The sequence below is a fragment of the Temnothorax americanus genome, unplaced genomic scaffold (assembly GCF_048541705.1).
Source record: "Temnothorax americanus isolate GAGA-0224 unplaced genomic scaffold, ASM4854170v1 Scaffold42, whole genome shotgun sequence".
Lineage (NCBI taxonomy): Eukaryota > Metazoa > Arthropoda > Insecta > Hymenoptera > Formicidae > Temnothorax > Temnothorax americanus.
In genome coordinates, this window is record NW_027509570.1 from 513,555 (window position 1) to 537,660 (window position 24,106).

Below are 24,106 nucleotides of genomic sequence, written 5' to 3' on the forward strand. Positions count from 1 at the left end.
GGCATAAAAACCCCTGAGAACGTGTACAATAACAATCAGGACACAGATTGATAACAAGACGAATACGTGTAATTATGGTGACACTCGGTGTCGTTAACGGGGCCCCGTATATTGAGACTCGGCTCAATAGCGCGTTAGGAAAAGAGACTCGGCTCTCTCGCGTGCTCGAGACTCGGCTCGATCGCGTGTACGAGGCACAGCTCGATCGTGTATTCGAGGCTCGGCTCGATAATGTAATATCACGTCACTATATCACTATCACTTCGTCATTATAACGATAATATTATAATATACACAATACATTTGTAAGACCGAACATCTCCGCGTTGTTCCAAGACTAATTAAACTTCGCCTTTTTTTTTTTAAAATACATCGCGCACGGCAATCTTGAAGCCGCTCGAAAAATGCCACTTCTTCTCCCTTCTCTTTTTTTGACGGTAACGCTGAATGCTGAAGTATGCGAAATTACGCGCGAATACAATATGTTGCGATTAATAAATTTACACATATTAATCTTTCTTAAAAATAAAATGCAATAAATAAGTCCGCCTTTGATCCACGGAACATGTATCAATAGTTAAAATGAATCTTTACTTTAATATCTTTATCCGGAATCATAAATCCATATTCGGCTCGAAGGACCAATGTTTGCACAAGCTCGCGCACAAGCCTGATCTCAAGAATCAGATGAGGAAGGAACAAATGAAAAGAATCCGTTTACTGAAAGAGAGATTGCGTTTCGTGATTTATATGTAATTCAAATCAAAAGTTTAAAGTGGGCAGAACTATACAAAGAATACCAACATTTGTTGCATAGGAGAAGGGAAACTGCCCTGAAACCTTCCCAGTATTCGTGAACAGAATTATACATCGGTAATATAAAAATACAATATAAGTACACACGGGGACAGGAATGCCTTCTCACTTGAAATTGCACGCGTATCGGAGCATATTCAGAGCGCGTGCTTCGTCTCTAGATATTCGTTCATCATGACTGTAAGGGTATCCTCACAAGACTCTCGTATAGTAATGCAGCGTAACGTAACGTGGATCAGAGCACGAGAAACGTATCGGTTAAGGCGTTATACGTTTTTTATGCGTTGCGCTACGTTACGTTACGTTACGCTACATTACTATATGAGAGTCTTGTGCGGAAGCACTCGGCAAAGTTGTCCCAACATGTATTTTAAGAATATTTTATACGAATATATTTTAAATAAATAAATCATTAATAATATTAATAATATTAATATTAATAAATCATTAATAATATTAATAATATAATCTTAGAGTGTATTAATTAATAATATAATATCAGAGAAAGTTACGTTTGAAAAGTAACTCGTTACCGCGTAATTCGTTACTCATTGAAAGAAGTAACTCATCGTTATCGTATATAACTCGTTATTCTCATTGAGAAAAGTAACTCGTTACCGTTACCGTAAACAGATAGAAACAGAATACGTGGATCACATGAAAAAAGGCTCATAAAACAATCAAAGACGTTTCTGAGATATTTCAAATTTTGTCACGAATATTTTTTAAACATATAATATGAAATATTTTGTAACATCGTGACTTTTCGCGTGCATTTTGAAAACGCATTTAATTTGCAACGTGCAAATATAAAAATTAATGTTATTATTTGCGTCCTTTCACCATTCTGTGTATAAAAATATAAAGGTAAAGTCATCGAAAAGTGAATACTTTATACGAGATATTTCATATTTTATATTAAAAATCTCATGATATAATTTGAAATATCAGAAACGTCTTAACAAAAAAGAGCTTTATTACAGTGTAAAAAAGTCATACACGTCTATTTTAAAAAATAGAATTTTATATGACGATAATTTTATGTGACCTAAAAAAAATTAATTTTAAAAAACGTGATTTTACCATTATTTGTTCTCTTCCAAGTCATACAACTTTTGTCTAAAACATTTTTTCCTAAAACTACATGAGATATTGATATTTGACTGATCAACGTACTTCCAAAATTTTTTCATTTTTGATTGTAGAAAAAACGTGCTTTAGACAAAAGTTGTTTGGTTTGAAAAGAGGACACATGCGTCTTACGTGAGTTATGTCGTAGATGTTTTTAAGAACGTTTAAAGGCGACTAATTTCTTAACGAACGCGTTTGCCCTTGAGAGAAAAGTTGTAGATCTCACCGAGACGTTTTCGAAACACTAATCTCTCTTTCGTTAAAGATTCCTTGAGATCGTTTAAATTTTTTCTTGATAATTAATTTTATAATATAAAATATGAAATATCGTTACGTTGCGCTACATTACTATATGAGAGTTTTGTGCGGAGGCTCTTAATTCCTCGGCAATAAAGTTGTCCCACTATATATATTTTAAGAATATTTTATACGAATATATTTCAAATAAATAAATACGTAATTAATAATATAATATCAGGAAAAGTTACGTTTAAAAAGTAACTTGTTACCGTAATTCGTTACTCATTGAAAAAGTGACTTATCGTTACCGTATGTAACTCGTTATTCTGGAAAGAGGTAACTCGTTACTGTTACTCGTTACTCATTGAAAGAAGTAACTCATCGTTACCGTAACTCATTACCGTTATTTGTTACTCATTCAAAAAAGTAACTTATTGTTACCGTAACTCGTTATTCTCCGTGCTAGAACACTGAAAGAACGGTTTTGCTGAAGTATCTGAAACGTTAGCTAGATACAGCGCTGAAAATACGTTGATTTTATTTTGTTGCACCATCAAAATACTTATGTAACTGATTTCTAAAATGTCAAAATTTTTTACAAACGTATTATTATACTCCAGCGACCTACTATAATTATTTTGATCTTGCAACAAGTTTATTTTCTGTATCTAGCTAACGTTTTAGATACTTTAGCAAAACCGTTCTTTTCGTGAGTAACTCGTTACCGTTGCTCGTTATTCATTGAAAAAAGTAACTTATCGTTACCGTAACTCGTTATTCTCCGTGAGAAAAGTAACTCGTTACCGTTACTTGTTATTTATCAAAAAAGTAACCGGTTATCACGTTATTGTTATTATAAAAGTGATGTGTCGTTACACAACTTTTGTAAAATTTAAATATATTTAAACATTATATTTTTTTATTCTGTACACTTTATATACACCGTTACATTAAGCAGATAGAGTCAGAATAATTGGATTACCGGAAGCGGGCCATAATAAAGCAGAAAATGCGCGCCGTGTGGGATGCAGTCGTCGTGCAGTTGCGTTGTGGATTCTGAAGTACGAAGAAGGAGGACGAAATACGCTTCAAGATCATCGTAAAAATAACAAAGGTCCTCAGAAAACAACACCAGAAGAAAGTGAAGAACGTGTTAGAGCTATGGATGAAAATCCATTTGGTGCAGCTGATACTGTATGACAGAACAGGAACTTAAATATTTCCGTGAGAACACGTAGACGCCGATTAAATGCTGCAAAAATTCACTTCCGTTCTGCAGCATAGAAAATAGAACTAAGCCCGGAACATCGAAGAAAAAGAATGCAATTTGCAAGAAAACATTTGCATACATTTATTATTTTATATTACTTACTAATACGGTATTTAATCGTCCTCATTTTCATCTTCACAACGATGCTCGTGCTCGAAGACAGGCAGTACGATTAGCACGCCATCGTGCATTTCTGAAACACAGAATAAGAACACAATTAATAACAACGTTATTAATACTAATATAACTTTTTATTTAAATATTAGGTATATCTTATTGTTAAAAATATTACTTACTAATATGGTATCCAATATCCATCATTTTCAATGACTAATTGAAGTCTTCTCTGCATTGAATTTACTAACGTCTGTGTATACGCCACCCGTACAGATACGTCATTCCACACTTGATGCACGTGGTTTCTTAATGCTTATCTGGTTCTTACGTGGCCGGATATCCATTTCGATTTCATTTGAGCCCAAACGTTTTCAATTGGATTTAACGCCGGAGATTTTGCTGGCCATCGACGTTGTTGAATGTCCGGATTTACTTCAAACCACGCTTGCACCACGCTAGAGGTATGAACGGCACTATTGTCTTACACTATTTTCACGATCGGATATTGTTCTTCGGGATAAACGCGTCTAATGTCAGGTTTCAATACTTATTGTAAAATTTCTACATATTAGAAGAAAAAGTTAGATGAAACAGTCTGTTCAGTCGAGAAAAATAGAAGTTTAGAGACACGTAAGAGTGCTTTAGAGGTAGAATTAAACAGTCAAAGGTTGCATATTAGAAGAGAATATAAGCTAACGCAAAAATCCAACTTTGATCTTTGGATGGATTATTTAAAATCCGACGTAATGAATAACGATTTATTAGATGTAATAGATTCAAACTTTGATAGTCCAGAAAATCTTTCCGACGTAAAAGTTGCTAAGAGAAAAGTCTAGTTAGAGATATAATAATCAATCATTTAAATGAAAATTATCATAAAAGGATTTTACATGAGAAAGATCCAAAAGAACGTTTGAAGAAATTAAGAGGTTATAAAAAGAGTGAAGTAAACGTTACTCATGCATCGGTACGAACTAAACTCTATCAAATTAAAATGAGAAAAGACGAAAAAGTAAGTGATTTTTGCGAACGCTTTGATTCAATAATTAGAGAATATGAATCATGCGAAGATGCGGTACCTCTCACAGAACAAGAAATGAGATCTGCATTGTATCAAGCTGTGTCAATTACGGTGCCGGAACTGAGAATGTAGATTTAATTAGAAGACAAACTAATCTTAAAGAAATGAATGTAGATGAAATAAAATCTTTCATGATGCAGTTAGAGGCAGAGACTAAGAGTGAAGTTAGAGAGAAGCTAGAGAAACCAGAAGTTAGAGTGTAGAGGGCTACCGCAGAAGAGCACAAAGAAGTAAAGTGCTATCGATGCAACAAATTGGGTCACATGGCGAAGGACTGCCCACTAGCGGGATCAGAGGCCTGGTTCTGTTACTACTGCCAGGAGATTAGAGGACACAAGGGTGATAGCTGTCCTAATGCCGGAGCCCAGACGAACAGCGTTAGAGGAAAAAGGTATACAACGAAAACCGTTAATAAAAATATAAAGAAAAAGGGTAGATTTGCGCAAAGAGGAACAAAAAGAGTAGATAATAAAAGGAAGTATCTGAAAATTTTTACTATCTTTAAGAAAGCTGGCTGATGCAGGGTTCAGTATTTATTTAGATGATAAAGTATTTAAAGTTTACAATAAACTAACAAATAAACGTGTTTTCGAAGGACGTTATGAGAAACCAAATTGGATTATGCAATTTGAGGTTAAAAACAAAAATATAGAGGACAATGAAAGTATAGAATGTGCTGTGTATAGATGTAGAGCAGAAATTGTTCCACATTGTGAGTTTCCTGAACAATCGCAAGCAAACATTCAGACCAGTGAATTATCAATTTCGGAGGGAGACGTAGACGAAAGAGCCAATGTTGGCTCTGCGATTGGGAGGGAGTATGAAGGAGAGCTCACAACGGTGAACGAAAATATAGAACACAATAATGCTGAACTCGATCAAGTCATTAAGTTAGAAGATATACAAACATTAGAGAATATAGAAGAACAGTGTGAAAGCTCAGTAATTGAAAAAGTAAAGAAATTAGAGAAAATAAATGAGGCGATGGTATGGCATGTTAGATTAGGTCATGCGTCGTTAAACTATTTAAGACAGCTACAAAAAGTAGAAAAGAGATTAGAGACAGTTAAGTTTGATAACTCCATATTAGAGTGTGAAGTCTATAATGGCAAAGATGGCAAACGTGCCGTTTAAAGAAAACAGAAATAGAGCACAGAGACCACTACAAGTGATACATACGGATATCATGGGTCCAATAAAACCTACATCTTATCCAGGACGAAAGAGGTTTATAATAACCTTTATAGACGATTATTCTAGATTGGCGAAAGCATACTCACTAAAGACGAAAGACGAGTCTGGAGAGGCTTTAGAGAAATACCTCATACAAGCCAGAAATCTACTGGGAAAAGAAGAAAAACTGTGTTCGGTAAAGTCAGATCAAGGCAAGGAGTTCACGGGAGGTGCGTTTAGAGAAGTACTGGATAGAGAAAAGATAGAAGCCATTTACGCGCCACCGTATACTCCAGAGCATAACGGAGTTGCAGAAAGGTTCAACAGAACGCGGCAAGAGAAAATAAGAATAATGTAATAAATGGTAATTGTAATAAATGGCCGGTATATTAATCTTTTATAATATATATCTCTTATAGAGATCGCGCCTCCAAACGCGCTCGATGTCCCGAGTCAGTTTCCGCAGTTTTTTCTAGAACGGTCACATGCGTTTATTCGTATCGTTTTGTTATATATATTGTGTAACGCGTCGACCGCGAACGCAAGGACGTTAAACGTGCCGTTCTTACCTCTTGACAAGTCTCTTCCGAGCTACTGCGATGCGAGGTTTCAGAACTACGATCCCTCACAAACGTCGGACACGGCTGTAAAATATTATAGGCCACTGCTTTTTTTTTCCACTGCTGACGTTTTGTATATCACGGTTGTTCTTTCCCAGTCAACGCTTAACGCTTTACCACCTCACGTGTTCGAAGTAAAGAACGCGGTGTGTAAGTCGTACACTAGGAAACGTTCGTCGTTGCAAGAAACGAGCGTTCTTTTTTTGACGTTAGTTTTCATACGTTAAAGAAGTAACGTTGAAAAAATATTTTAAACTCAGAAAAATGTTTTCTTAACGCCATCGACGATCTATTTTTTTAACGTAAGGAAACTAACGTCAAAGAACGCTCGTTTCTTGCAACGATGGAAGTTTTTGTTCAGTGTAAGTGTATATGATAACGGCGCGGAATATCTTCGTTCGTTTAATAACGTGTAAAACAAGTCATAGCCACGCTTAATACAGATTCAACGTACGTTACCTCCGTGTAACGTCTCTTGCTTTCGTACGATACGAGGTGTCTATAATACCGAGGTAACACGTTGTGCCGTGTATCAATCCGAGGGCTATACAAGCTTGTGAAGCGTTTGTAACGCACTCGCGGTAACAGTTCGTACGAGGCCTGTTCGTTTTCGCGGACGATGGTTACATGAGAACACGGGGATAACGTGACCGCGCGTGTCTTCCATTTTTTTATGCTATCACTTACAAGTAGCGTGCTCCCGAATCTAAGCCTAACGTAGTGCCGTACGCGACATAGCGCCTGTTTATATTTAAAACGGTTACGAAATCTAAAAGTTGTAATAGCTCGCAGTAAAGATGTGGCTGCGTTGAAGAACGAGAACGTAAAACTTAACGGTGTTCTACAAGAATCGGTGCGCGCCAAGGTCGACGAAAAAACGTAAGCGAGTGAGAGAGTTAAGCCGGGGTTATGTCGAACGGACGTACGGTGAAGCACTTTAGAAAACTCTCGCGTGCAGTAGTTTACCGAAGACGGTTGCACACGGTTTTCCTTCCCCCCCCCCCCCTCAACGTACGAACATACCTAATCGTCGAAACAAGTTTTATACGCAGTAAACATAAGAGATCGACGGTAAGTGGGTGTCGTTTTTGATAAAAACTATTTGATGAGACGCGAAAAAACTTTAGACGCGCGGCGCAAGAAACGTTTCTCTAACGTTTAATCACAAACAACGTTCTTCGTTTTGCAATCGTGAAAACGTGCTGCGAACGAACTGCCGTATGGTATTTTTCGTAGGCCGGCGTGTTTTCGCTGCACTTCTGATCTAGTACACGGAAAACCGAACTCACTCGCAAAGTTGATGCTAGAACGTTTCGAGCACTATGTATATGTCGATCAGCACTATTTCGTTGTATACATATGCGTTCAACTGTACAGTGCTTACTGGGTTGTGTTCGTTCTGACATGTCTGATAAAAATTCAGCGACTGACGAAGATGGGTGTGTGAAGTTCGCACCCCTACTTTAATATTTTTTAGTTTTGCGTAGAGTTCCAGCTTCTTTTCGAAGAGTATAAGAGTATTTTTATGTTTATAAAAAGAGTTCCGGCGATTAACTCTTTGAAAAAAAGCACGTAAAAAATAGAATGCTAACTTCACATTCAACTTTAAGACCGAATAGTTCTGAATAGCTCATAAGTACTAGAGTTTCTGATAAAAGAAATTTTTTTTAATTTTTTTCAAAAAACAAAAAAAACCGTTTAATTTAAAGTCAAAATAGTTTTAAGTAGCTCATTTGATTCTCTTCGAAAAGTTCTAGAGTTCCTAATAAGTAAAAAAACTGCAAAATTTTAAAATTGTTTTAAAAAATCATCATCAAAACGCAAATGACATTCACGGCAGACCTTCGAAATCTACGCGCTTGTTAAAACTCCCATCAAAACGCCTGCAACTCTACCACTAACTAGTGGCGCGCCGGCCACTAGTTAAGAATTCAAAGATATTCTAAGATGCATCGGATGAAATTCGACTAAGCCCCGTTTCACACGTATTCGACACTGGACTACTTACTGACGCCGGATATCCGATCGCGAAGTATATGGACTACGATAGGAGCATTTACACGTTTGTCCGATAGCCGTTTGTGAAAACAAACAAAATCGCGCCGGTGCCGGATACCTACGTGTGAAACAAGTTTAAATCGTTCTGTCCGTAAACGGTACGAACACGGCACGGTTATGTCTAACGCGACCTTAAATCGAAAATATATTCACGGAGGAAATTCGTTGTACGAGTATAGGCCAAAGTACATATGACAGTCGTAGTCGCGGATGTAAGTAACGCACAAGCTCTGGCGTATCCTGATTTGTCGGGTCGAAGACTACGACCGTCGTATATCGCTACGCCATGTTATGTGCTTTGCGACTAATATTGATATAAATGTCGCAGCATCGCGATATACGCGTTTAATCGCGTAAAGATGCAACGATAAAATTATCGTAAACAATATCAACGAGTAAAACGCATACGTTAATGCATCGAGTAGGCCGTCATGGCGTATTAAAAACGTGAAGAAAGTTACGTGCAACGTGCGTAACTTTCTTTCATTTAAAAAGTATAATTTTATGAAATAATGAAAACGTTCTTTTCTATACGGCTAATTCACTGCAAATACAAGTGTGTCATTTTAACAAATATGACAAATATGACAAATATGACAAATATGACAAACAAATATGATTGGATATTTGAATTGTGCCATTTTGTTATTTATTTGATTTTACAATGCATTTGATTTTAATAATTTTTTTATAAAAATTGTCTTATACTGGCATGGTTAAGAAACTTTTATTATCTTAAATTAATTCTGTCATCCGCATTATTGTAGTGTGATGGTGATGGATTGTGTACAACAACCTCTATGTCATCATTTAGTGTATCGTGTTGTGTCCCTTTGTTAGTTATATTATTATCGTTACGAGAAAATATTCGTAAAAACCGTGGATATCGAGGTGGATATCTCTGTAATACAAATATTTTAAATGTCTAATATGTAATTACATATATGCGTGTACAAAAGTAACATTTTAGATTTAGAGTATGACACACAGTGAGATGTGATATTATTAAAGTAATAGAAGTTTAGTTTATTATAGTATACAATGAAATTTGTACACTCAGAGAAAAAATTTGTACCAGCAACTAGAAATAAATTTGTACCAGTGACTAGAAATTTGTGGACAAATAGCACCTTAACTATGTATTATAAAGTTGTGATAACAACAATAAATAAGTTATATAAACTAAGAAAATATAGTAATATTTGTAGTAATCGTTGCGTTGGATAAACTTTAAAAAAATAGTCGCATTAACGAAAAATATATTGTTGATGCAAAAAATACATTGTAGTAACATAAATTATATTATTGTAGTGATATTAACTAGTTTTTGAAATATAAAGGAAACATATTTTTTGTAGTAAAAAGAACATAATTTTTAGAGTTGTATGAACAATAACTTCTTATTTGTTTTAATAATATTTATTTCGTTATACAATCATATTATATGTAGTTACACAATTTATACAATAAAATTTTAGTATTATGAACAATGTTTGATACCAGTAATATTACTTTTTAATTTCTCGTTTCTGACGTCACATCTCATGGGATGTCAGGAAAGAGCCCAGGAGCCTTAAATCTAAACTTAAAAGTTATGTACATGTAACATAAAATATATAAGTTTTAAAAGTTGGATACATGAAAGAATCTATAGGTAAAAATTTGCACGTATATAAGACTTACTAATAGTAAATTTTTATATGAAAATATAGCCTTTATAACTAATATTTAGAGATTATATTGTATTGACACACTCAACGATATGTCATAAATGATATGTGAAGCATATTAAAAAAACATATTTTAAGAAAGAATCAATTAAAATATCGACATCAATATTAAAACATGTGATTATCATATGCAATATACAACATACCGTTCGAAAATACAACGCTATTTCGCGGTTCAAAAAATAAAAGTGATTCGTATAATATAAACTCATAATCTTCCATATCTTTTAATCGATAACTTTGCAAATTATTATCTTCCTCCACGCATTTTAGAATCTTTACAAGCACAATTAGAAGTAGTGCTATTATTATTTTTTTGAAAGATATTGGTTACAAGGCCATATACTGGCAAATTATCGGCAGAAAGTTTAGTGTCGACATCGTATTTAATATTTCCAATAATAACATTTTTTATTTGATGATAATCATTTAAAACATGTGAAAAGTTTATAATAGGACGTTCATCAGTATATTCTAATTTCAGAATGAAGTTTACTTGTGATTTCAGAAGTTTTAGAATGACATTCATCTGTTATCTATAAAAAGAAAAATGTAATATAAAATTAAAAACATGTTAAGAAAAACTATATATCTATAGAATGAAACATTGTAATCAAATCTCTTTAAAGAAGCCTAACCTTTGCGATATTTTAAAACAACTTTTTCTTGAAGATTTAGTTTTTATAAAACATGAAAAATTTAGATTTAATAAAATACATTTGTAAAAACGTTATAGCTTTTTATAATTGAAAAAAATCGATATTAAATCATTATTTTTAATAATCATTATTATTATTTATACATTCAGTACGATATATGCAGATTTAAAATATTAATTAATTGATATGTATTATAATATAGAAGCAAGTATTAGCCCATAATTATATATATTAGAAATGTTCTATTAAAAAAAAAAGAAATACTCACACAAAAATGATGTTTTGAATTTCTTTTTCTCTCAAAAAAAAAAAAAAAAAATTATAATAATGTCCCATAGGCTTGATTAACTTTGCAACTGCTTCATCAGGCATAAATAAAAGCACTGATTTATCTATTTTTTCACCTACAACAGTAATTGAAGAAATTCTTAAATAACTTGTACAAAAATATCTTTATATTAAAAAAAAAAATAGAAGAAAAAGAAAAACAAAACATACAAAAATATATATATTATTCATATACTTAAAAAATACTATAATATATGTAAAAAAAAACATCCACTTTTTATAATACTAGACACTACAGACGCGCGCTTCGCGCGCGCTATTTAGCTTTAACATTATGCTATTACTATTACACTATTAACCCTTGATACACACAACTGTCAAAATATACAATGCCAGCTGCAAATGAAGTAAGCGCAGCAAGAGAACCAATCGGCATCGCGGAAAAGTGACAACAATACCTACGACATGCTCTTTTTAGAAGAGGACTATACTTACGTTGAAATATCTCAATGTAATCGGAAAGATTCCATTCTGTTAATTTATTTTCAACAAACGTATCTATTTCTGAACCATTATCCATAAATGTTTGCGACAAATTAGTGCTACTGGAAGCTGTAGATGAAGATTCAGTATTAGTGCTACTACTGCCAGCCATCTTTTTGAAATCGTGATAAAGCACAATTAAAATTGCTAGAAATAAAAGAGCATATAAATGGTTTATTATGTGTAAAAATATTTCTAAAAAAAAATAGATTTTATGTAATAAAAGACTATAAAATAACATTAAATTTATTTTAATACATAATTGCCTATGTAGATAATAATGTAATTTTAAAGCTTTCGTTTCGAAAAGATTATAAGTAAAAAACTTTTAAGTATTTTTGCCTGATAATTAGAAAAATATATAAATATACTTATATATATTTAAATATATATATAATATATATATAATATAACTGATAAAATATACGCCGTGAATTAACTGCTGTGAAACTTGTGGCAAGTGTGTTGTGTACTGCAAATACGTTTAAAAAAAATTTATTTGCTACTCACAATCATAATCGGGGAGTCCTGTTTTGCGTAATCTGCTATTTCGGTGCTCTCTACATCCTCCTACAAGCAAAGTAAAGCGTACAAATTGATTAGTAACAGTAAGTCGTACTGTGACAATTTCAAACTAATCTAAATTTAAATTATCCAAATGGTTTCAAAACTATTCCAAATCTAAAAGTGCCGAAAGAAATATAATCGTTCAAACATAAAGCACTAGTTAAAGGAATTTGACGGAAATAAAAATATTCAAAATCGAGTCAATGTGAATAAAATATATAGGGAAAGCACTAAGCCAGTGATTGCTGAGATCAATTCACAATTATTTGCAAGCAGTAATGTAAAAAATAGAAAATTATGGCACTCACGGGTATGACCCTGAATAAGTATTGCGGATCTTCCTTCAACTGTGTGGCGATTAGAGGAAAGATCACCGCTATCAATGCGACTTCACTTTGTGTAGCTGTACTCCGATGCTTTTGCATCAGATATTATTTGAAGAATGTCAATCTTAGAATCATTCGGTTTCGTTTTGCTAATGCTATTCGATTGCCGTAACTTTATCATTTTCGATTTCTCACTAAAGATAATGTATTTTCGGATTGGCTTGGCGTACATAGTCAAACTTTCTTCCCACGTTGCTTGAACTGATTTGCCAAGAAGACGTGAAGCATGGTCTATGAGGTACTTTGGGCTTTGAAGGTACGGCCAGACCTGGAGCAGTTGGACGAGATCTCTCGTTTTCTTATTGATGTCGACTCTCTGTGTCGGGTAGGTATCGTCCATTAATTGAGATATTTTTTTTTCGTCTTTCTCGTCAGATTTGAAGAATTGAATGAGTTGCAATTTTTTGTTTGTTTGTGAAGTTGTCGACTCGGTTGGCGGCAAAAGTGGTTGGTACTCAGTACAACCATATTCTTCTTGTTTTCGCGGCTTCGGTAGCGCAGGAGCAGGATCATCTGCGGTCTCTTCACTGAGTCGAATTTCGGAGCGTCTTTTTGTTTCCTTATCGATTCCTTTTCGATAATTAACGGCGTTATAAATCTGCTGCCGCAAACTTTCCATTCCAGATCCCACGGTTTTATTGTTGATCACATCGCTGAAGGTTTTGGGATATTTCTCAGTGATGATCTTTGCAATCCGCTCAGCCGTTCTTCTTGAGTAGTCTTTCAGATCTTGTGTCATGTACTCTGCGATACCAGCTACCATTGTTCGTCTGTCGACTTCAAGAGCTCTTTGACCGTTATTGCAGCATTCTGTCAGATGCCTTGGGAATATTTTCCACATGTTGCTTCCCAATACTTCTACGGGGTGCGACGAAGTAATCTGATCATCATGACCCCCTGAAATGCTTGTCGTTGGAGTAGATTGTCCAGCTTCGGAGTTCTCAACAGCACTGTTCTTGGCCAATGATTGCCACGATGAATCCTCCGACAGTAGCATAAGATTTATGGGTGTTTGAGAGAGCTTCGCAATGTCAGAAAGAATTTCGTCATCGTCGATTTCGGTTCCGTCTTCTTCTAATACTACCTGAATGAGAGACGTTATAGAAAATAAAGTAAGTTAATTAAAACAATAACTGCATACACATATTAAATGTGAAAAAGTAAATTTCGAAAAGGTTGCCGAAAGATTTCCAAAAAACGTCATACGATATTATTATAAGGATAATATTTTTTTCAAACGGCGACGCCCTTCTTGTAGTTTATTGCGCCCTGCAGAAGATTAGCAAAAAGAGGCGTCTTCATGCAAATGTGTAAATAATCTACCATGCGGCACATGCAACAAAACGGTCAATGCCAACAGTTGAAGAATAAAGAAAAAAAGAGAAGCCGTGTTAACCTTATACACAACATCATCAGCCATTTTCAATTTAGCTTTTGCACCAGCAATTAGCTCTGTTAGCGTCGCTGCTTTTATCATTACTTTTCTGGAACGATCGGAATGGCACACTTTAAACAGTGACATGCTGCTGATCTGCAGATCTGCGAATAAAGCAATAATAACACCAAAACATAAGAAAAGATATCGAATGCGTAAACATAATGCACAACATTTCATAAAAGTCAAGATACAATTATTTGTGAATTTGTGATGCACCTCCACCATTTCTGAGACACACATAACTTATTGCAGTTTTTTTTTCTTTGCAAAAACCAACCTTCAATATTAGCTTCAATTTTACAGAGGGCGAGCAACCAAACCGTAGCTTGGTTTCACGCAAATAATGGTCCCAATATTATATATGTACAGTTTTTCCGTACTTGGCAAATCGTCTAATGATAAACATTCGTATCTGACACATTTTCCGATCTGATAAACGCGAAGATATGGAATAAACAGCGTCTCCAATACTTCGAATACCATGAATACACATTGTTCATCGCTCAAAAGAATAGACACTTTTCCGATTTCAATACCATATTGATAGCCTTTTTGCCGAATCACTAAACAATCTTTTTTTCTGTACACAATGCCTTTCACCGTTACTTCATTGCACTCTTGAATATTATCGGGAAGACGTACTTTTCCTACTGCTGATTGAATGCTGTTATGATAAATACATTTTTGAAAATTTGACATTTTTTTAATATCAATTTCTGGTCTGATATCTACACCAAATCGAAGTAGACTTTGATGAAATAGTTCGTGCTTTTCACTCAAAGATTTAGTGATATTTTTGTAATTTCGACTGTATCGAAGAACTCGCTTGAAATACGTATGTTTGCTTTCAAAACGTAGAGACCAAATCTTCATCAATGGCCCGAATCTCACAATTAATTCAGGGTAATGTCTCAAATAATGATGTTTTGGACGAAGATTTGGCTCGATGTTTTTTCTTAAAACAATGTATTCGCTTATAATCACTTCTAAGTATGACAAACAAGATTTGTGAATCGTAGGAGCACAAACTATTTCGACTATTTCTCCAAGAAGAAGAACAGTCCGCCATACATCATCCATAGCATCGTAAATTTTATCCTCCACTAGTAATGGGAAAAGTTTAATGAAGATAAAAATCTGCCACGCCCCACCAATATCCTGCCACGAGAACTTCTCTTAAAAAAAAAAAAAAAAAAAAAAAAAGAAATAAAAAAATTCCCCTTCGAAATCGGCGTTAAACTGTAGGTTCCATATACAATGTGTATAATCCACGTGCGCAACACATGTATATGAAGAGAAGCTCGGACACGAATAATAGGACTGAGGAGGATTATTAGCTTACATCAATAAGCTTACATTGGTCTTTTAAATTGTCTAATTGCTTAAATGGTCTAATCTATTATAGGATAAAAATTTCGACAACATTTGTACTTACTCGCTCGTACAGTATTCTGGATGTACTTCTTGCGCATGTTTTACGCAGTCTTCTTCGGCGTTAAAAATTATGTTACACAAATGGCATTCTCTTTTTTTGTTTTGAAATTGGGCATGGCTTGTCTCTCATATCTTGTAGCGAATAAGTAAAAGATTCAATACGTTTATTTAGAAATGATAATGAGAACCATACTTCTTGAATGAAATAATCAACGTAAATTTTCAAATCATATGCAACAACTCCTAACAAATCGTGGCCGAGACAAGGCGGCAATCCTGGATTACAAACATGAAAATTTCTCAATTCATTAAACTTGGAATTGAACTTTATGCCTTGGTGGTGATTTTGTTCTCCTTTTTTTTTGTAACGCGTCGTTGTAATTTTCAATCGTTCTTCGTTCGTACGTCATTACTATGAAGTTCGTCTCGAGTAGCTAGACAGTATCGACAGAAATACGTCGCCATACTAAAATTTTCAACAAAACCACCAAGTGAATGGCTTCCAAGATTGTCGCCAGCAATAAAAACAAGTGACCCTTTTATTATTTCCCCCGAAGACATCTGTAGTCCTTCCGATTCTATTGTTTTCAAATCATCTACAATTTTCCCGTATACTTTATCATGATCAAATTCCTTTTCCTTACAAAGTGCAACGAGTTTAATTGTTCCGGAAGATTACCGATGCTCAAGTAGATTCCAATTAATTTATGTTTATGAACAGCAGTTCCGATCGGATTTACAACTTCAAATGCGTCTTGATATAAAATCAATTTTAGCGCGTTTGGATTTTGTTAAAAAAAAACAGAGTCTTTGAATACAGATCCGTCGGTAAAATCTGTCTGAACATCTTGTTCGCGAATTTCACAATTACGACGGAGCTCATTGCTGAGAGACTTATCCGTAAAAAGTTCTTTCAAAGTTTCTTGAATAGGAACATAGTGAAAAAACTTTTTTTGCTTGTGATCGGTGCTTAGTACTATCTCAACGGGTTCTACAAATGCACAATGATTTTTGTAAAATCGTTTACGTTGGTAGTCTGTCTTCAATTTTTTAGTTGATACAAGAAAAGGGTCATCGCTAAATACTTGATTAACAATTGAATCTATTTGATCTGATAAAATACATTCTTCACGTAAGCGCGTCTTCAAATTAGATTTGACTGTTTCCTGGCCTTGTTCATGCGCACTCAATGTAAACAACAGTCTGAAGTGATGACACTGGCACCAATAATTGGCATTCCAATTTTAAAAACAATTGTGCTACGTTCAAGAGGAATAGATCCGTCGAATTTTGGTGCTGTGTATCGTCATAAACATCACTAACCTCCGGTTGTTCATCGATGCAACTTTCATTGAGAGTTAAATTTTCGCAGCCCGATTTACACGTACTAAGAGCGAGGCATGATGTATTACCGGCAGGAGGATTCTTGTGCTTTTTAGATAAATGTCCGGTGAAGGAATGCAAAATATCATATTCATTATTGCAGTCTCTAAAAGGACACTTAATTTTTTCTTTTTGTCGAATATGACATTTTAAATGTTTAATAATCGCTCGAGACGAGTCGAATTCTTTCATGCACAGAGGCATCGAACAGATAAATTTTGTATTCACAGTACGAGAAGTATAGGGACTATCGGTTTTTACTCCTTTGAGAACTTTATGTGTTCGCAACAAATGAGATCGTAAGGACACTTGTAGGCGGAACATCTTTTTACATCCATTAAAATCACAATGGAAGTTTTGAGTGATGTTTAAATGTAATTTTTGATGCTCCAAATACGATGCCAGTTGTTGGGACTGGTAGGCACAAAACTGACATACATACATCTTATCTGAAAAAATTGAAAAAACTACAATGATGCTCATGTTCTTCCCAAATTTACATGTATTTATTTCGGCTTGAAATTTGAAGTAACGCATATCGATGTGAAAAAGGGTGTTATAATTTCAGACAACTTATCTCAGCCATGTAACTTGTGGTATTTTGAAATATTTCTTCCACGAAAATTTGGATCGCTGGACATGTGGAACCATGATGCTGGCAAAAATCACACGAGTCCAGCAGTCCAATTTCTCGTTGACGAAATATCTCAAAATATAAATTACTATATACTATATACGAAACCACGTATATAGTATATAGTATAATCGTCTAAGAGGCACTTGTAAATGACAGAAGGACTAATATGTACATAAAAACGATTGTTAGCGCTCGCCAGCACGAAAAGGTTATGTTCCACGTGGATTCTACGTACTAACTTTATGTTAACGTGATCGGTTTTCATTATTCCAAATAAATTATTAGTTACTTGCCAATTGTTATTTCTTCTAGTTATATCTTCGACTTATTCACTGTGTACACACTTCACAAATATTTTATTCAACGTGTATCACTGCTTCGGCGAATCGAAAGTCGGTAGCAGGAACCAGAATACGGGTCTGGATTCGGGACTCGGCTGTGACTCTAACCTCTAACACAACAACCTGAACAACCAGCTGTCGGCGATAACAAACAAAACTCGAATCTATCTGATCTTTCTCTGCAGTATTATACGAAGTACGACCATGTGCGTCTACGACGCGCGCCACGCACTTGCAGTAACTTGCACGCCACCACGGACCAATTAGGTGCGCAGGCATCTGCGCACCACTTCGCGGCGCTGATGCCTGCGTTCTCACACTTTGTCTTACAACAGTTGATGTCTTATTGTTTAATAAGACACATAACATTGAATATTAAATACCCGTTTAAGATTTTTTGGAATACGGAAGGTAATAATACATATTTTTGATTGAAAATGAGAACATTTGTATATGAATTTATTTGCAGCAAACAAAGCATTGAAAATACAATATGATTTTGGATTTTAATTGCGGCGAACTGATAAATACGATGCACTTGAAATTGAATATTACGATATGCGTAATCTTTCTTTACAACAATTGTCTTTTAAAATTGTAAAGCACGAATGAAAAGCTACAAATTACGTTGTAGCGATTTTGGGGTTCCTATAATCAGAGAGGGCGTTCGTTCTCGCGGCGGTGTTGATGGTTGCGACGGTGGCAACACCGTTGGAGCGGGAGTAATGTTCTTTTTTGCGATCGTTCCCAAATTTAAACGAGCTAATCGTACTATGGGTGTCATAACACTTCCCGACGATCCCAATCCGGATGAAGTAATTGGAAGGTGTGTGAACGGCGACGGTGGCGGCGACGGGGATATCGTCGGCAATGTCGGAGCGACGGCGGAGTCTTCTTCGTCGTCGCTCTCGATTTGTCTCCTCGTTCGGCGTCTTCTTCTTCGAGACGTCGTTGGACGCGGCTCGTCTTCCTCTTGAATAACAGTAAGGGGTCGAATGGGTCTTGTCTTTCTCGGATGATAACGTCTTCCTAGGCGTTCAGTCGACAATCTATCGCGCATTGTGTCGTACGTTACTCGCGTATCTTTGTGGGCGTCGTCGATCCTTCCCCATGAGTAGTTGGCCACGTCTTTTTCTTGGAGAAAACGCGACGGGAAAACTTGCACGTGTTGGCGCAAATATTCGGCGAGATCTTCGATTGTTTTGTCTTCGTTTTTTATGCATAGCGTCATTCTGATGACTTTTGCAATTACTAATTTTTTCGGACGCACGATCTCCGTCGCAATTTCAATGGCGGTGAATGGATTTCGTGAAATGCGCAGCTCATTTCTATTCGTAGGCGTGCATTTTTGCCATGCATTGGCGAGTGTTTCCAGTTTAAATGCCTTTTCGTCGTTTTGAAAAAATTTACAGGCTGTTTCCATCATGTCTTCGTCGCTCATATTTTGTTTTACAAAGTATTTGTACGCGTACGCGGCGTACGACGCCATCAAATATTTTAAGATAAGAATGTCGATGTCCGTGGTAGGTGTATCTCTGTCTTCACCGTACGCGAGTACGTCAATGGCGTGTAACACAAGCCATTGTTGTCGAATGGCATTCATATGGGGCATTTTTATAGCGTTGCTGTAAAGTTGGTATACATGTGTGTCTCTGTCACGGACGGGTCTGAGTATGACGAGACCTCGGTCTACTGAATTTGCTTCGCTGCCGTTTAACATCATACGCCGCGTTACGCCGTAATTATGGACGCGAGCGGATCCGTGTAACGCGTACGTCAATCGGTAGTCCGCGTGGATTGCTTGGTTTACCAAGATAGGTGATACCCATCCGGCATTTTCGAATCCTTGGTACTTACACATGCCAACGTCGTGTAACATGGATCTCTCCAACAACGTGCACCGCCTAACGTGTCGCGACCAACCATGCATTTTATACACTACGCCGCTTTCCAGCAACATTCTGGTTGCTAGTGTTAATACGCCACCCTCGAATACCCTGTGGCGACGTATTGCGTTCGACAGGGTTTTTAAGTATTTTTTAGTATTATATATATATATATATATATATATATATATATATATTGTTATAGCACGGTAGCACGGCCATTACTGGTTCCCGTTTAATAACGTCAATCTAAGCGTCTAGTTGTTTGTTCAAGCCTAAATCTGTGTTTGCATAAACGTCGGGCGCCTTCCATGTTTTTTTGGTCCGCGCGACCCTCTTGCTGTTCGATTGTGCTAAGTTAGGACTTACGGTTGTAGTCGTAGTAGCGTCGATAGAAAAGGAATGTTGACTACTGCATCTTGTTGTCGTCTCATCAGATGCTTCGCTGTCGGAAGACGAAGACTCGAGAGGACGATGGGCCGTCTTAATTTTTGTCTTTTCCTTTTTCTTCTCGACAGCAAAAGCTGTCGTTGGTAGGACGTTCATTTTTTCTAGAGATACCTCCACTTTTCGTGTCGTCTCATCAGATGCTTCGCTGTCGGAAGACGAAGACTCGAGAGGACGATGGGCCGTCTTAATTTTTGTCTTTTCCTTCTTCTTTTTTTTTATATATATATTTATATATATATATATATATACACTTTATATATATATATAATTTGTAAAATTATTAATCTTGGAAATATATATATATATCTAAGATTTTAAGAATTTTCTTTCAATGATTATAAAATTGTTAATTTTTTTTATTGTCTTAAATTTTATTTTTAACATTTTATGATTACTTTCGACATTATTTTTACTTTTTAATTTTCTATAATTTTATTTTTACGAGAGAATTTAATACTACTTTTTCTCTAAAATTATATTTTAAAATTATATATTATATAAGCTTAAAATGTAAGATTTTACAGCACTTATTAAAAAATTAAAAAAAAAAAAATAAATAAATATTAATCTTTAGAGGGCCGGAGTAGCTCAAAATACAAAAATAACGAAAAAATATTTAAAGGCCGGAACTGTTGCTAAAACCTGTAAAAACTGTTGGAACTATGCGAGAACTGTCGAGAACTGTCAAAAAGTCGATCGAAACTGCCTGCGATTCATGACTTTACTCTTGTGTACGGTGCCAGCGGTAACAGTAAAACATTGCTAAAAAAATATTTAAAGGCCGGAACTGTTGCTAAAATCTATAAAACCTGTTGGAACTATGCGAGAACTATCGAGAACTGTCAAAAAGTCGATCGAAACTGCCTGCGATTCATGACTTTACTCTTGTATGCGGTGCCAGCGGTCACAGTAAAAAATGGCTAAAAAAATATTTAAAGGCCGGAACTGTTGCTAAAACCTATAAAAACTGTTGGAACTATGCGAGAACTGTCGAGAACTGTCAAAAAGTCGATCGAAACTGCCTGCGATTCATGACTTTATTCTTGTGTGCGGTGCCAGCGGTCACAGTAAAAAATTGCTAAAAAAATATTTAAAGGCCGGAACTGTTGCTAAAACCTATAAAAACTGTTGGAACTATGCGAGAACTGTCGAAAACTGTCAAAAAGTCGATTAAAACTGCCTGCGATTCATGATTTTACTCTTATGTGCGGTGCCAGCGGTAATAGTAAAAAATTGCAAAAAAATATTTAAAGGCCGAAACTGTTGCTAAAACCTATCAGGAACTGTAGAACTCTTTGAGAACTATAGAATTCCATGATAAAAATCAATTTTGTTTAAACTTGAGGTGCCAGCGGTCAGATTAAAAAATTATTTAAAAATACTTAAAGACCAGAACTATTGCTAAAACCTATCAGGAACTATAGAACTTTTCAAGAACTACAAAATTCCGTGATAAAAATAAATATTTTCGAAACTTGAGGTGTCACGGGAAGTTAGCACTTCATTTTTTTAAATCGTTATATTTTTTATCTAAATCGACGGAACTATTTCTAAAATACATCAGAAACTGTAGAACTATTGTGGGTGCAAATGGAACTCATAATAATTTTTCCGATTTTTGAAAATGAGGTGCCAACTTCACAGACACACGTTACTAATTGTAAGAAAGTAACGATTTGTTACTCTTTTGTTAATATTTTATAATATTGAAGTAAAATATTTGACACGATGATCTATGTTTCCTGCTTCGGCGAGTTATGATTGGGATCGACACGAAGACAATGTATGCGATTGACGATTTACTCGAAAGCATGTATGTAAGCGATTGGCGGTTTTAATTATGTTAAGATAAGGGGGTTAATGTAATATTTAATTTTAATGTGTAACTACTATTTCGTTAGTTATTTAAGGCCATTGCACGTAACAAAGTTTTAGTTTTAATCGTAAGGCCGTAAGAAAATAGACCAATCACACTCGATTATTCTTCAAGCGCGAGGAGAATAATCGACTGTGATTGGTCTATTTTCTTACGGCCTTACGATTATGACTAAAATTTTGTTACGTGTAATGGCCTTTATATTCAACGATCAATGTTATTGTTTTGTTACACTGAAGAAGGCCACAGTAATGGCCGAATTTTTTGTTGATTAGCTGTATTGTTTAGAATATATTAAATGTAGCACACATATCTCGCTAGTTCGCAAGCCTTTGTTTAAATTTGTAAAATATTTGATTTTAAAAGTAAATTATTTAATGTTAAATGACTTAAAGGTCTGTTTGTAGATGACATTATTGAAAGTGAAATAAGTGGAAGTTAGTACATGGAAAATTTTTTTTGTGTATTTTTAGGGAAACTAAGATTTTGGTAGGAGTAAATTACTTGACCCAAGAGAGTAAAATTTTTGTTGAGAAATGTATTCTTTCTGACGCCAATCTAAGAATGTTATTTAACTTTTTTTTTATACATTGAGTCGGGTTTTTAAAATAATAGAGTAAGTGTTTTTATTCTGTAACAAAGTTTCCATTTTTTGCAAAAAGCGTTTTTATTTAACGTTACAATAACATAATTCTTGTCAGCACGGGTAAAAATAACATTGAGGTTATTTTGGCAAAAACGTGAAATTGAGTTATGCATGGAAATAATTCTTTTATCAATTGTTCTCGAATTTGTGTGTAAGACAAAGTAGTTAACGTGATTCCTTGTCCAGCTAGGCGTTGCAAAATTTCTGGTCTTTGTGGACCAATATGCTCTACATGTCCTGCTAGATTGTTATTAAATTTAGAGCCTAAAGTTTTTTTCTTAATTCGGTAATTTGGCGTTGGATTATTGCTTTTCCTGACATAAGGCAATCACAACGTTTCTTGAAATTTTTAGATTAGGAACTTTCTCGAAGAAGTTATGGTTATCTTCCTTAATCTCAGTAGCATGATATCCGCCTAAACCTTGGTTTTTAAAAATCGGCAGATTTGGAACTTTTATAAGTCTGTACTCTTTCCCAATCCATCTTTATACGATCTTATCTGAGATAAGTACGCATGGATGGGTTGTGGAACGTTAAACTCAATGTCCTTGACTGCTTTTCTGATCGTTTTTCCTCAATTGACAAAGCTTTGCGTCCTTGTTTAGCTTTTGCATCAGTCAATTTCGTCCATAAGAGACTTGTTGCACAATAGACCATCTCCTCTTTGACAAGGATTCTGTCCATCTGCCTCTCGTCTGTATGACACTGACAATGCGTTTCTTCCGCTATTTAAGGGTAAATGTGCGAACGAGGTTGAAAACTCTTTTCTGGGATTCCATCACAGTAACATCGACTCCGAAAATTGATTCTGCCAGTATCAGTTCGTTACGTTGTTTTGTAGGCGTTGCTGCATTATCCAAACCTGGTGGCGGTGTGAACAGTGGCGATTTAGGCCCGAGTGTTTTTGGAGTTGGTGGAGTCTTTTTCTTACCAGCCTTAGCCGGATCGAAATTTTCGAATTTTCCACGGTATCTTGGAGCTAGAGACGTTTAATTTTTGCTGTATATTGTTTTTTTGCTTTTTTTATTTCAATTTTTGCTTTTATGTTTGAAGTTTTAGCATCAGCTACTAATATGTTTAATTCAAAACTATATTTTTATTACGTTGCCAATGTTATGGCATTTGGTGTTGCTTTCAATATTTTTTATGAATTTGTGCATGGCAGTTTTTTGGTTTAAGTTCGTGGATAGATAAAAATTATTGCCAAATTGGAGGAGTTTAGTCATTTCTGAAGGAAGTACCTCCGTGTTGGAGAAGTTAATAAGAATCATTAGCATATTTTATTTTAACAATTTTAAAAGAACAGATATTTAGTGCAAAATATCCTTGGATTTAA

The 24,106-nt window shown here is 35.1% G+C and overlaps 1 protein-coding gene, 1 long non-coding RNA gene and 1 pseudogene across 2 annotated transcripts in view; 2 read left to right on the forward strand and 1 right to left on the reverse strand.

Moving 5' to 3' along the window:
- The window catches only part of LOC143902911 (uncharacterized), a 229,489-nt gene that overhangs the window by 94,879 nt on the left and 110,504 nt on the right, over positions 1 to 24,106 (forward strand). The window lies entirely within an intron of this gene.
- On the forward strand, positions 4,038 to 5,140 carry LOC143902936 (uncharacterized; annotated as a pseudogene).
- LOC143902996 (uncharacterized) lies at positions 11,677 to 12,736 on the reverse strand. The gene is made up of 3 exons (XR_013258557.1): positions 12,602 to 12,736; positions 12,237 to 12,296; positions 11,677 to 11,873 (listed from the first exon to the last, which is right to left on the reverse strand). It is a non-coding gene; the product is annotated as an uncharacterized LOC143902996 (long non-coding RNA).